At 42.5% G+C, this 13,945-nt stretch overlaps 1 protein-coding gene and 1 non-coding gene across 2 annotated transcripts in view; one reads left to right on the top strand and one right to left on the bottom strand.

Annotated features, from left to right (window-relative positions):
• Positions 1–7,527: 7,527 nt before the first annotated feature.
• Positions 7,528–7,609, bottom strand: TRNAS-UGA (transfer RNA serine (anticodon UGA)). Its single transcript has one exon. It is a non-coding gene; the product is annotated as a tRNA-Ser (tRNA).
• Positions 7,610–8,606: 997 nt separating this feature from the next.
• CTNNA3 (catenin alpha 3) overlaps positions 8,607–13,945 on the top strand; it is a 1,849,205-nt gene continuing 1,843,866 nt past the window's right edge. Inside the window, exon 1 of the mRNA XM_054660128.2 lies at positions 8,607–8,683. The gene's annotated coding sequence lies outside the window, so the exon portion shown is untranslated. The remainder of the gene's footprint in view (positions 8,684–13,945) is intronic.

Below are 13,945 nucleotides of genomic sequence, written 5' to 3'. Positions count from 1 at the left end.
GCCCACTGTTTTTGTAAATAAAGTTTTATTGGAACACAGTAACACTCATTTGTTTACAGATTATCTATGGCTGCTTTTGTGATACACAGGCAGAGTTGAGTAGTTGCAACAGAAACCATATGGCCTGCAACACCTAAAATATTTACTGGCTGACCTGTAGAAAAAGTTGCTAACTAACCCCTGCACTAGAGGTGGGTACCAAAATTAAGTGCAGCATTTCTGTGCTCCAACATCCTAAGCACAGGTTATTTCAAAACACTAGCATTCTGTCTCCAATGATGGAGACAGATGTCTTTACATCTGGAAGACAAGTAGCTTTCAGAGGGATACTGTGTATATTCATCTCTTGGAATGACTTGTGGTGTCAGATAAAATGTGTCTAAAGTTCGTGTGCTGAACAATTTTTTTTTTTTTTGAGACTGAGTCTCGCTCTGTTGCCCAGGCTGGAGTGCAGTGGCACAATCTTGGCTCACTACAACTTCCACTGCCCGGGTTTAAGAGATTCTCTGGCTTCAGCCTCCGAGTAGCTGGGATTATAGGCATGCGTCACCATGTCCAGATAGTTTTTGTGTTTTTAGTAGAGACGGGGTTTCACCGTGTTGGCCAGGCTGGTCTCAAACTCCTGACCTCAAGTGATCTGCCTGCCTTGGCCTCCCAAACTGCTGGGATTACAGGTGGAACCCACCGCGCCTGGCCTGAACAAATGTTTTGATAATTGTGTCTCAAATGAATATGTTTGGGAGGGAAATATATTCCCCAAGAGTCTTTGTAGACCTATGTTATGTAGGAGGTTTTATTAGAATAAAAATTAAAAGAACAAAGGGGGCTCTGAGATCCCTGGGGTGGGGACTAGGAGATTTATAAGTCCAGCAGACAGGAGCTGTGCCCCACCTCAGCCCCTGAGTGAGAAGCTTGTCAGCCCTAGCCTCTTCTCCACCCCGACCTCAAGCAGCAGAAAGCATCACAAGCATAAAGCCCACAGGCCACGTCCTCTGTCACTGGATTCTTCTAAATAGTCTGAGATATGAATGGAGAACTGGCCTTGCTCATGCATGCCTCCCTTGGCAGCCCAGCACCAGACAAAGCAGCTGAGGTAAGACTAAGTCCATCACAACCACTCTCTGGGCTGTGAGAGCCTGTCTCAGGACCCAGGGTCCGAGGCAAGGGAAGGGAATGGATATTTTAAGAGCATGTGTGTGAGATGGTGGGAAAGAAACAGAAATAATTCATTTCCTGGGGCTTCTAGTCTATGAGCCTGGGTGAGCTTGACTGACCAACTTCATGCAGATTGGGAAAGAAACTAGTCGTTGGAACAAGAGCTGAAAGCTCTATGTTTTCTTCATCAGTGCTTCAGATAGAACAGGATATCTGTTTTACCTGAAAATTCCAGTGTCAGAGCCTCTGTCTCTCTCACCCCTGCAGGAGATAAGACTTAGGTATTATTACTAGTTGTTTGCACTCTAGTATGTAGAAAGAGCCTGAGACCAGATGTTTTTGGGGACATGGGCATATTGGGAAACAAGACTCCAGAAATGGGCATTCCCTCCAGAGGGGACTTGAAATGCAAGCTTTACACAGGTTGTAGGCCAGCCCTATCTCTCACTTCCTTTTTCTACTGCCTCACTACACAACAATGCCTCCATTAATGAAACCTCTGAGGATGAAACTCCTTTACAATGAACATGTTGAGTTAAAACAGAACAACAGCTTCATAAATCATGCTAAACAGTGGTGCAATATATCAAATGGTTGAGCTGCAATATTTCTGCAGATCTATGCACTCAGGGCACAAATCTCTTCAGGCACAGTTTTGATTCATCCCCAAAGCTGCAGGAAAACAGTTTACCCTCTGCTTCCCACCCCTTCAGGTGTTCTGAGACCTCTTGCTTTCTGATCCTCACAATCACAAAATTCACTCAACAATATTACTTATTGAAGGCCCATTAAATAGCAGATAAGGGGATTTTGTGGTTTTACACACACGTGTACACACACACAGAGACATTAAGCAAATATTTCACACTAAAATATCACAAAGCATGATGTGTTGTGAAGAAAAAGAGTAAAATGGTATGAAATTACATAAGAAGGAGGACTGATCAGTTTGATGGGGAGGAAGACATTGGAACATGTACAGAATTCCTAAGGTGGGAAAGAGTTTGGTCTTTTCAAGGAACTAAAAGAAAAGAAAGTACATTTGGCTAGAGAATGACAGGGAGAGGCCCGGTAATTATGCCATGCAGGATCATGGAGAGCTATGGGGTCATGCTAGTGATTCTAGTCTTTATTGTAAAAGCACATGGAAATCCCCAGAAGAGTTCTCAGGAGGAAGGTTATAAGACCAAATGTGCATTTTAAAAGAAAAATTTATTTTATGGAGAACAGATTGGAGGGGAGGAAGAGTGGATTGGAGGAGATAATTAAGAGGCCGAGAAGTAGTTGAGATGAGAGGTAGTGTTGATTTGGACTGGGTGGTGGTAGTAAATATGGAACAAAGTTGATTCTCAGCATATTTAGGGGCAAACTCAATGGCACTTGGGTTGAATAGGAAATGGGTTAAGGAATAGGGAAATATCAGGATCATTCCAAGTGGGTGTATCCTGCTCCATGGCTGGAAATGCCACAAACTGGAATGGATTTGGGACCTGGATTTAGAAGGGAAGGATAATTGTAAATTTAGCACTTCTACAGATTAACTGATTACAATTTGCAAAAAATTCACTTCAGTCTATTTATGTTTAAAACCTTTGAACACTGATCAGAAAGTTGCAGGACCTAATTTCTACTAAAGGAAGTAGGTAGAAAAACATTTGGGAGAAGGGGACCTTGATATTATAACTTCCTCTGCCTTCGAAGAGGGGTCTGATTGCCAGGCATGTTGAGGCACAGGGACAAGGCTGAATTGCTGTGTAACATAGAAGAATGAAGAAGCTGGGGTCTTGAGAGAAAATCCTCAAGACAGTGCATCATGTGAGGTTGGGTCAGAAAAAGCTGGCTCGAGGGGATGCACAGGAGGGTTGGTAGTGGATAAGAGAACTCTGGAGAAGAGAAATGTGGAAAGAGGAGTTGAAATGGTTTCCTCTGAGAAGAGGAGTGCACTGCAGAACCTCTTCCACATCCACCCCCACCCCTTCCATGGATTTTTCTTTGCTCACCATGGAGAGAGCTAAACCTCGAGTTGCATGGAGGCCAGTTGGAAAGTGAACATTCTCAAGGAGACAAAGGTGGGGGTGACCCATGGAGGCAGAGGTCTGTATGTACTTGCCTCCTGGTTCTGTCTGCCCTTTCAGTGCTAGAAGACAAAGAATGGGAAGAAAAGGTAAGGAAAAATATGGAAAGGGAAGGAAGGGTACATAGGCTGTTGTCCTCTGCCCTCTTTTATATTAAAACTATTCTAGGTGGGGGATATTCAATATTACAATAAATTATACTAAGGCAAAGATTAGTGACCTTCAAAAGGAGAATAGCATGTTAAGCCCCTCCTTTCTCTCCCACTTTTTTTGGACATTCTAGGGGTGAAGTTTGGACGTGTGCTGACGTCCATACTTCAGCATTTCTTCTTTGATGAAGAAATGAATATTCATTCATTTCTTCATCAAAAATTTGAGTCCCTTTTCTGTGGTATGTAGGGGCACAAAAATGAGAGATATGATCCCTTTACACATCCTCAGGGAGTTTACCATTTAGTGGTAAGAAAGACAAACAGGCAGAAATAGTGCAATGTGAGCCTTGCTATAATAGGAAATGGGAGAATTAAAGGGGTTTCTGGAGGCTAAGCACTGTAGCTCAGGACTGCAATCCCAGCACTTTGGGAGGCGGAGATGGGAGGATCCCTTGAGCCAGGAATTTGAGACCAGCCTGGGCAACATAGTGAGACCCTGTCTCTACAAAAAAATAATAAAAAAAAATTAGCTAGGCATGGTGGTGTGCACCTGCAGTCCAAACTACTCAGGAGGATGAGGTGGGAGGACCAATTAAGTCCGAGGCTGAGGCTGCAGTGAGCTGTGATTGCCACTGCACTCCAGTCTGGGTGACCAGAGCAGGGCCCTGTCTCAGAAAAAAAAAAAAAAAAGAAAGAAAAAGAAAAAGAAAAAAAAATATAAAAAATAGGGTGGCTTTATTTATTATTTATTTATTTATTTATTTATTTATTTGGAGATGGAGTCTTGCTCTGTCCCCCAGGCTGGAGTGCAATGCTGGGCTCACTGCAACCTCCACCTCCTGGGTTCAAGCGATTTTCCTACCTCAGCCTCCCGAGTAGCTGGGACTACAGGTGTGCACCACTACGCTCAGCTAATTTTTGTATTTTTAGTAGAGACAGGGTTTTGCCATGTTTGCCAGGCTTGTCTTGAACTCCTGACCTCAGCTGATCCGCCCACCTCGGCCTCCCAAAGTGCTGGGATTACAGGTGTGAGCCACCGCATCCTGCCTAAGGGGTGGCTTCTGAATCAGCCTGGGAGATTTTGCAGGAATGCTTTCCCTAAGAAGTGGGACTTGAAAGAATATGAGTTTTCTTAGCAGACAATGATGGGGTGAGAGGGGGTTATACTATAACTTTTGGAAGCTAAAAAAAATTTTTTTTTGAATGGGGCTGATTTAAGCAGAAACTCATAGGAACTTACTGGAAGGATACTGAATAGTTTGTAGAATTGCCAGGAAGGCTGCAAAATCACTTTTGGAAAGTAGAACAGGAGTAAGTTAGGGTAGGCAGAGTCCAAGATCACAGCAGAATGACGCTACAAAATTAGTCTCGTGCAGACCCTACTGTTCCGTTGCTGAACAGCTGTAAACTCCAGTTGCAGCTCTGGCCCTGGCAATCCCTGTGAGTGCCATTGTTGCCTCTGCCCACCGCAAGGGTGGATTTCTATCCTACCTGCTTTTTGTATTATTAATAATAGCTCTTGATTGAAAGTTGGGGATGGGAACATCTGATTGGCTGAGTCTAGGTCACATGCTGCCTCCTCAGCTGCAAGGGAGGCTGAGACAGCAAGTATGTGACTTTTTCAGCTTCTATGCTGGGAGTGGGGTTGGGAGTGGATTACAGCCTCACACCTAGGTTCAAAAGGAAAGCAAGTGCCCTAAATAAGAAGGGATTTCAAATGCTAGGTAGCCCTCTTCCTCTAGTGAGGGGACAAGGGTGAAGATATTCCAGGTAGTTGCATGTGAACATGTTAAAAAGGCCCAAAGGTATGAGCCAGCGTGCAGCACTGGGAGGTCTTCCAATAACTCCAAAGGAGAAGGAGGAGAAGGGTGGGAAGGCCAGAAAGGAAGGCAGGAGACTTGTCTTGAAAGCCCAATGTTTATAAGCTTTGACTTTCCTGTTATAGGACTGTGGTAGACGTAACTGATTTTCACTTAGTACCATCTAATTTTCTTCCTTCCCAATTTCAATTTGGGGAGCAATACACCCAGCTAAACTTCCTCAAGATTCCTTCTAGCTAATGATAGCCATGATACATAGTTTGGGTAAATGAGATATAAAAGAGGGTTCTTGTCTCTCCCCTTCTTGGCTGAATGCATGTGTAAGGTCTGAAGGTATAGCAACCATATTGGGACTATGAGATGAAAAGCTGTATATGCATATTAAAAATGGCAGGGCAGAAAGATGGAAAGAGGCCTGTTTGCTGTTCCATCTGAGAATTTCCTATGCCCAGATTTCTTTGTTCTTTCTTTCTTTTTTTAAAAATGGTGACAAGTGACTATTTATTTGAAAAAATTTCTTGAAACAATAAGATATGATTTCACAAGAAAAAAGAGTTGTCAAATGAAGCTACCTTTACAGCTTGGAGAGTACCATTTAGAAATAAAATTGATCATTAATTTGCCTTTTTGATGGAATGTTTTAATTTACAGTTTTGGATTTTGGATATCTCTTCTTCTTGGATTAATTTTTTTTTTTTGGGGGGGGGGGTTGGAGTTTCACTCTTGTTGCCCAAGCTGGAGTGCAGTGGCACCATCTTGGCTCACGGCAACCTCCGCCTCCCCGTTCAAGCGATTCCTCTGCCTCAGCCTCCTGAGTAGCTGGGAATGCAGGTCCCTGCCCCCACACCCAGCTAGTTTTCATATTTTTAGTAGAGATGGGGTTTTCACCATGGGGCCAGGCTGGTCTCGAACTCCTGACCTCAGGTGATCCACCCGCCTTGGCCTCCCAAAGTGCTGGTATTACAGGCATGAGCCACTGCGCCCGGCCAGTATTGACATTTTACTATAGTGTCAAGTATTTTTTTAAATTTTTAAATGGAAACACGTAAGTTATACACTATTTCATTCTCTTGGACACAGGAACGGTATTAATCTCCCAGGTTTTTTGAGACAAATCCCTATGAGTTTAAGCCGCTAGAATTGGATTTTCTGTTATTTGCAGCTGAATGTAATCCTGACTGATAAAGGAAAGGTGACCAGTTAGGAAACTAATGCAGCTGCTTGTAAGTGACTTAAATGGGGGCAGAAAGGGTGGGGATTGGGCAGAGAGGATGGATTGAAAATGTAAATGTGGTGAGTGTGTGTGTTCAGCCAAGTCTCAAATAGGATGGGGCTGTGTGGGTGGAATCCACGTAGATACCACAGAAAACTATCCCTAGCCTTGAGGTATCAGGTATGTCCATAAGAGCACCTGGGAAACATGGGGTGGGAGAGATATGGTGAAAGTGTGTTAAAGGTAGCAGACAGGGGATGTGTAGGGTCCCAAAGACTAACCTCACAATTTTCTTATTTAAAACATAATACTGGGTCCATGTACAAATTTTAGAAAACCCAGTTAAGGAAAAAATTATTTAAGAAAATAAAAATCTTCCCAAATCACACCACCCACGGATAATAATCCCTGCTAACATTTTGGTGTATTTCTTTCCAGCCTCCATTCATTCTCCATCTCTCTCTTTCTCTCCCATTCTTCCCACATAGATGGGTATATACATGAGTTGCTTAACAAAAATATGATCATAGTATGCTATGCTGTTTTTTGATCTGTCCTACTTTTTGCATTTGGCAATGCATTGGGAAGGCCCTCACACATCATTAACATCATTTTAATGCTTACATGCATAGTGTTCCATTATGTGGATGTATCTAAGATGCTTTATAAGTAGAAATTTAAAATTGCTTTTATTATTTCCCATTTCATACCACTTTTGGATGTGGTCTGGAAACCATCGGAAGTGATTCTGGGATGGAAGGGAAGGTGGCATAGTTTTTTCTTAGTTTTAGTGAGCTGATAGCTTGCTCAGGCTGTGATAGCCCGAAAACTTGCGTCAATATTTATATTCATTTTATTTCTATTTTGCCACCTTGCTCTTCTCATGGAGCACGAAGAGTTACCTTGCCTTTTAGGACAGCGGAAGGATTTTCCTCTTGGTGTAAACAGTGCATGTTTGCAGCACTGACATTTATTGGCTTTTCTACGGCGTATAAAACCACTCCGTAGGCGCGCCATTTAGCTGATAGGCATTGAAAATACAGAGAAGAGTAAAAGTTTTCATTTGAAGGTGTCTATTTAAAAAAATAGAAAAAAATACAAGCACCTGCTTCCGCAGCGAGCAGGGTTCGAACCTGCGCGGGGAGACCCCATTGGATTTCAAGTCCAACGCCTTAACCACTCGGCCATCGCTGCCACAAGGATAGTCGAGAGGCGGAGACACTTTAGTGTAAAAACCACTGCGCTCATGCCAGGCCCGCGAAAGGGCGGAGCGCGCACCCTCTGAGCTCCGCTCCGTGCGAAGCGGCGGGGCTGAGGGCTCAGGGTGCGGCAACTACAGGGTAGACGCGAAGAAATAATAGAAACCACCCTAAATAGAGGTACATTCAGAACTTAGAAACTCTTCCCTTCGCTGTGCTCCGAAAATCGCAACCTTGCCTGGCTTCTGGTCGCTGACCTGGTTTTCGCCCTCGCGCTTCTTTATTAGGTCTACGAGAGGGCCGTGAAACAAAAAGATCTGTTCTGTTACGTGCTGCGGGCCCGCGCTCCCGAAAATTTGGCATTTCTGCGAGAGAAGCGTCTTCCGCGGCGTTTCCCGCCAAGACTGGGGGCGTCGCCTTCAGAAGAACACTTTCTTCTGCGCATTGAGGCAGGAAGTGTGAGGTGTCGGGATGCTGCCTGTGGGCTCGTCCCTTCCCCCCCACCCCGCCCCCTCGGGCTTCTGCCCAAGCAGCCGTCTCCCATTTTTTAAATCCCCAGTGATCCCTTCATTGCCGAGCTCAACTGGGAGATGTCGGGCTGCAAGTGTGCTCTCTGCTCTCTCAGGAGAGGGGTGGCCGCGGACGTGGTCTGAGAACCAAGTTCTGCGCATTAGTCTGCATTCAATACCTTTAAATGCCATTAATGCCTTCTGGTGTTCTGTGTGGTTTCTGCCCTAGGTGCTTTACCCGCGTTATTTCATTAAAGCCCTGAGAACCGAGGTCTGTGCTGTCTTTGCCCAGCTGAGGGCACTGAGGCCTGGGGTTGTGCCGCGGGTGGGCGCGGCTGATCCCAGAGCGCATGCGCAGCCCTTGTCACGTGGCGCCACAGAAGCGCCAAGTTCTGTTGATGGGCAATTTGAGAAAAGTAACAGAAGGCCTTTTACTAGTTGAAGTTTCTAGGAGTGTTCATGGAAACCCCACTGCCCTTCTCATAATGGTACATTTCATAATAAGGCAGGAAGGCAACTCGACCTTTGGAAGCCTCTATGTTGTGACTCCGCTTGATAAGGTGTGTAACTTTTCTTGAGACCTTCCATACCATTTCTCGAAACCAAATTATGGTGCTGAGTGTCTACACCCATTTAATTGTGGAAGAGAGCAGAATATTTGAGACTTGTAAGGATAAATTTTGTCTGAGATTGTAATTTTAGGATTTTTTTTTTTTTTTTTTGGCAGAGCTACAGGAGGGATCCCATTTTCTCTATGAATACTGCATGGGAACAAAGTAATTCCCGACATTGCCAGGCATGAATTTTATCGTAAACACAAAATTCACTTGCACTTTTTCCAATAGATATTGTCCAAGAACTACATTTTTGTTTTTTAAATCTTGTCCTTAGATTGTACCTACGTAGCAGGACTAGCTGCAGACAAAACTCCTTAGACACCCAGTTAAAGAAGGAAGGGATTTATTTGGCTGGGAGCATCGGCAAGACTTACGTCTGAAAAACCGAGCTCCCCGAGTAAGCAATTCCTGTCCCACTTAAGGGCTTACAACTCTAAGGGGGTCCGCATGAGAGGGTCGTGATCAATTGGGCAAGCAGGGAGTACGTGACTGGGGACTGCATGCACCGGTAATTAGAATGGAACAGAATAGGACAGTGCTTTTCTATACAATGTCCCAAATCTGTAGATAACATAACTGATTAGGTCAGGGGTCGGTCTTTAACTACCAGGGCCAGGGTGTGGCGCCGGGCTGTCTGCCTGTGGATTTCATTTCTGCCTTTTAGTTTTTACTTCTTCTTTCTTTGGAGGCAGAAATTGGGCATGAGACAATATGAGGGGTGGTCTCCTCCCTTACCTATGCCCTGAGATAACTTAGAATTTAACCTTACCTAATTTTACTCGTTGTATTTTGATCTTGAAGTCCTTTTTATCTTTCCTTCTGTGCAGTTGAATGATGATAATGTTTACTGAAAGTTCCTTTTCTTCTGTAACCTTCCCTTCCCCTTTAAAGAATCCTCTTCACTTGCTTACAAGCTTGACAGTAATGGGAATTGATTATGATTAACATTGCTCAATCAAAGTTTTTACTTTGAGAGGGTTTTTTTTTTTTGGGAGGGGAAAGCAAGACTATGGGGAAAATAATCGATTATAAAGTTATTGTGTATTTTGTGAGAACGGTTGTGATTAAAATGTGTTTGCAACATTTCCAGGGAAATACCTATATTTAACATTTAACTTTTAGCTTGTTTGAGTTAATGTAGGCTTTTAAAACAGTGAAATAATCTTTTTTTTTTTTTTTGCTGATTTATCATAGTGCTAGAATGAGCCGAGATCAAAATTGTTGATTCCCCCCGCCCCCAAAAGTGTGAATTTCCAAATCCAAATGAGTTCTTTTGGCTCCAACCTTAGGTCTTTAGCATTGTCATTTAATGCAGTGAGCGGCAAGTTAGGAATACAGAAGTAAAATTCATATGTTCCTAATTCGTGACAATAATATCATAAAACATTGTTTTGCAACCTTATGCAAATTTCAGTTGGTAAAGGTCCAGTGGTGATCCTGGTGATCTCCTCCCTGCCACTCCCTGTTTCTGTTCTTTTTTTTTTTTTTTTTTTTTTGACGGAGTCTTGCTCTGTCGCCCAGGCTAGAGTGCAGTGGTGCGATCTCGGCTCACTGCAAGCTCCGCCTCGTGGGTTCATGCTATTCTCCTGTCTCAGCCTCCCGAGTAGCTGGGACTACAGGCACCTGCCACCACGCCTGGCTAATTTTTTGTATTTTTAGTAGAGATGGGGTTTCACTGTGTTAGCCAGGATGGTCTCGATCTCCTGACCTTGTGATCTGCCTGCCTCGGCCTCCCAAAGTGCTGGGATCACAGGCGTGAACCACCGCGCCCGGCTCGTGTTTCTGTTCTTTTATGTGGCGGTTTCAATTAAGCTAATTTGGGTGTGGAAGGCAAATATGTTTTGGCTTTCTCAGAAAACCTTTCTTGGTGCCATGTTCAGAGGCAGACAGAATACTGGGAGGAACAGGCATGTGATTGGGAGCAGTATGGCATTTCTTTGTTCTTTTATAGCAAATCAGAAATTTATTTTAAATTATTTTGATGGTTTTGGGAGCATTTTATAAAATCATAGAAGTTTAATGCTGGAAGAACCATTAAAGTTAGTCCAATCTCTTCATCTACAGGCAGGAAACCGTGGCCCATGAATAGCTTGTCCAAGTTCACATAGCTAATTACAGTCATGTGCCTCATAATGACATTTGGGTCAATGGTGGACCACATATATATCAGCAGTCCCATAAAACTTTAATACTGTATTTTCACTGTATCTTTTCTATGTTTAGATAGATATGTTTATATACACAAACACTGTTGTGTTACAGTTGCCTACTGAATATGTTGTACAGGTTTGTAGTCTAGGAGCAATAGGCTACACCAGTGGTTGCCAACCTTTTTGGTACCAGAGACCAGTTTTGTGGAAGATAATTTTCCACGGGATGGTTTTGGGATGATTTAAGCACATTACATTTATTGTGCACTTTATTTCTATTATTATTACATTGTAATATATAATGAAATACACAGCTCACCATAATGTAGAATCAGTGGGAGCCTGGAACTTGTTTTTCTGTAACAAGACAGTCCCATCTGGGGGTGATGGGAGGCAGTGACAGATCATCAGGCATTAGATTCTCATAAGGAACACACAACCTACATCACAGTAGGTTGTGCACTTTACAGTAGGGTTCATGCTCCTATGAGAATCTAATGCTGATCTGACAGGAGGTGGAGCTCAGGCGGTAATGTGAGCAATGGGGAATGGCTGTAAATACAGATGAAGCTTTACTCTCTCACCCACTCACCTCCTGCTGTGTGGCCCAGTTCCTAACAGGCCATGGACCGGTACCAGTTGGGGACACCATGGGCTGTATTATATAGACTAAGTGTGTGGTAGTCCATACCATCTAGGTTACTGTAAGTACACTCTATAATGTTTGCACAATGATGAAATCATCTAAGGATGGATTTTTCAGAACATATCATTAAGTGACACATGAGTGTATTGGCAGACAGGGGTATAACTTGTAATATTAGCTTAGTGTTCTCACTCGTTTTGTTGCCCTCATGTATTATTTGTTAGTCTCTGGCACAATGGCATATAAATTGAGACATGTAGATGGCAGTAGACAATGCCTCCAGTAGGGAAGAGTCACAAGTTGAATGTTGAAGGCATATGAGATGTCAGATAACGAATGTGTGTGATGGGTAATTTTTGTTCTTTATTCCAATATCTATCCTCCCAACTGATACTGACACCTTAATTGTACTTAAGGGGCACCACCCCTCTGCCATTGGATGAAACTTTACTTTATCTGTCAATCAAGATATCCCACCCTCCTCTGGCCAAGGAATGGGCATGTGACTTGTATTCATTTTCTATTGCTGCATAGGAAAGAACCATACACTTAGTGGCTTAAAACAACACAAATTTATTACCTCATAGTTTCTGTAGGTGAGGAATGTGGTTATGTGTTGACTGGGTTCTTTGCTTAGGGTCTCATCAGGTCTCAAGGTGGTGACTGGGGCTGCAATCTCATCTGAGGTTTGGCATCCTCTTCTAAGATAACTAGTTGTTGGCAGAATTCAGCTCCTATGGTTGTAAGACTTGCTGGTTGTCAGTAGAGGGGCGTTTTCAGTTCCTATAGGCTACCCACTTTTCCTTGCCGTGTGGCTGTTTCCACAACATGGTAGTTTGCTTCTTCAAGGTCGGTACGATAATTCCTCTATAGTCTGCTACAATGGAGTTTTATATAATAGAATGCAATTATCAAAGTGATTATTCTATTATATTCACAAGTCCTGCACAAGTGAAGGGGATTATTTAGGGAGTGTAACAGCAGGGGTGGGAATCTTGGGGACATCTTAGATTTTTGCCTACCACACAATTCAAGCTAGGCCAATCAGACCCCAAATCCTTGTTCTTTCTTTTACACAATTGTATTATGAAAATTTCACACAAAACACGTAGTAACCAACAAGAGGTGATCAAAGTATGGTAATATTAACTTAGCTGCCTTGTGTGCTTTTGCACTTCACTCAAAAGGAATAGGTTTGACAACAACTGCAGAGTTTTAGAGGCTTTGCCACTATTTAGGATTTCTTTTCTGTAATTTTATATGAATTGGAGAATAACTCTAGGTATATGTTTTGGATACCATATGTGAGAGGACTTAGTACAAATTGGACAAAGAAAATTATGAAGTTATTGGCAATAAAACCTTCATTAAGATTTAGTCAGTAAATTAAAGGTATCGTGAAAAGTGATGGAAATAATTATCAAGGAATTGCTGCATTGCAAGTGACCGTACTTTTAAAGCTTCAGCAATTAATTGTGGGTTGGATTTTAGTCACTGTGGTACTTACACATAAATGTTTGAAGGAGATTGAAGATATATCCTAGTTAGCACTTACAGTATTTTCCTACCTAAGCAGCTTAGGTAGGGGCAGCTTACTTACAGGATTTTCCTACCTAAGCAGTCTCTTAATGCCATGGCCAATTAAGAAGTAAGAAGAAGAATCAAGAAGGATGGGGTCTTCTTTTCTTAAATGTGTGATACCAGTGTAATATTCAACCTCAAATTCTCAAAAAAGTAGTTTTCTTTGACTTTGTAATAGCAGAGATCTGGACTTAGCAAAGACATTTTAATCTATTTTTTTTTAAACCAAATCAGATGTCGAAGGGCAGAATAAGCTTATTAAGAATGAAATCTTATACCCAGTTATTTATAGAATTGAATTGATTCCCTATAAAACTCTATGGACAAGCTCTATATATGGGGTTGATGTAGTGGGGTTTTTATAAAGGCAACTGAAATGGACAATTTTAAGGATTACATTAAAATACAGCTATGATCAATGTATTGGGATTATAATTGGGGCACAACTAGATCCGCAGACCACCCGTCTTATAACTTTAAGGAATTATGATTATAGCACCATTTTATTTCTTTACAAGATACTGTCATCCCTTTTACTAATTCTTATTTTTTGGGGGGGCTATTAAATTATATAGGAAAACCAAGTCTTTTTCCTTGTCTGTATTAGTCAGGGTTCTCTAGAGAAACAGAGTGGCTAAGATATATGTGTGTGTGTGTGTGTGTATATATATATTTATATATATGTGTGTGTGTGTGTATATACATATACACATGAGGAGATCTATTATAGGAATTGCTTTATGTGGTTAAGGAGGCTGAGAAGTCTCAAGATCTGCCATCCGCAAGCCGGAGAACCAGGAAAACTGGTGGTATAGTTCAGTTCGGGTC

This window comes from Pan troglodytes, chromosome 8 (assembly GCF_028858775.2).
Source record: "Pan troglodytes isolate AG18354 chromosome 8, NHGRI_mPanTro3-v2.0_pri, whole genome shotgun sequence".
Lineage (NCBI taxonomy): Eukaryota > Metazoa > Chordata > Mammalia > Primates > Hominidae > Pan > Pan troglodytes.
The sequence above is the reverse complement of the archived record's forward strand: the minus strand, read 5'-3'. Positions and strand labels throughout refer to the sequence as shown.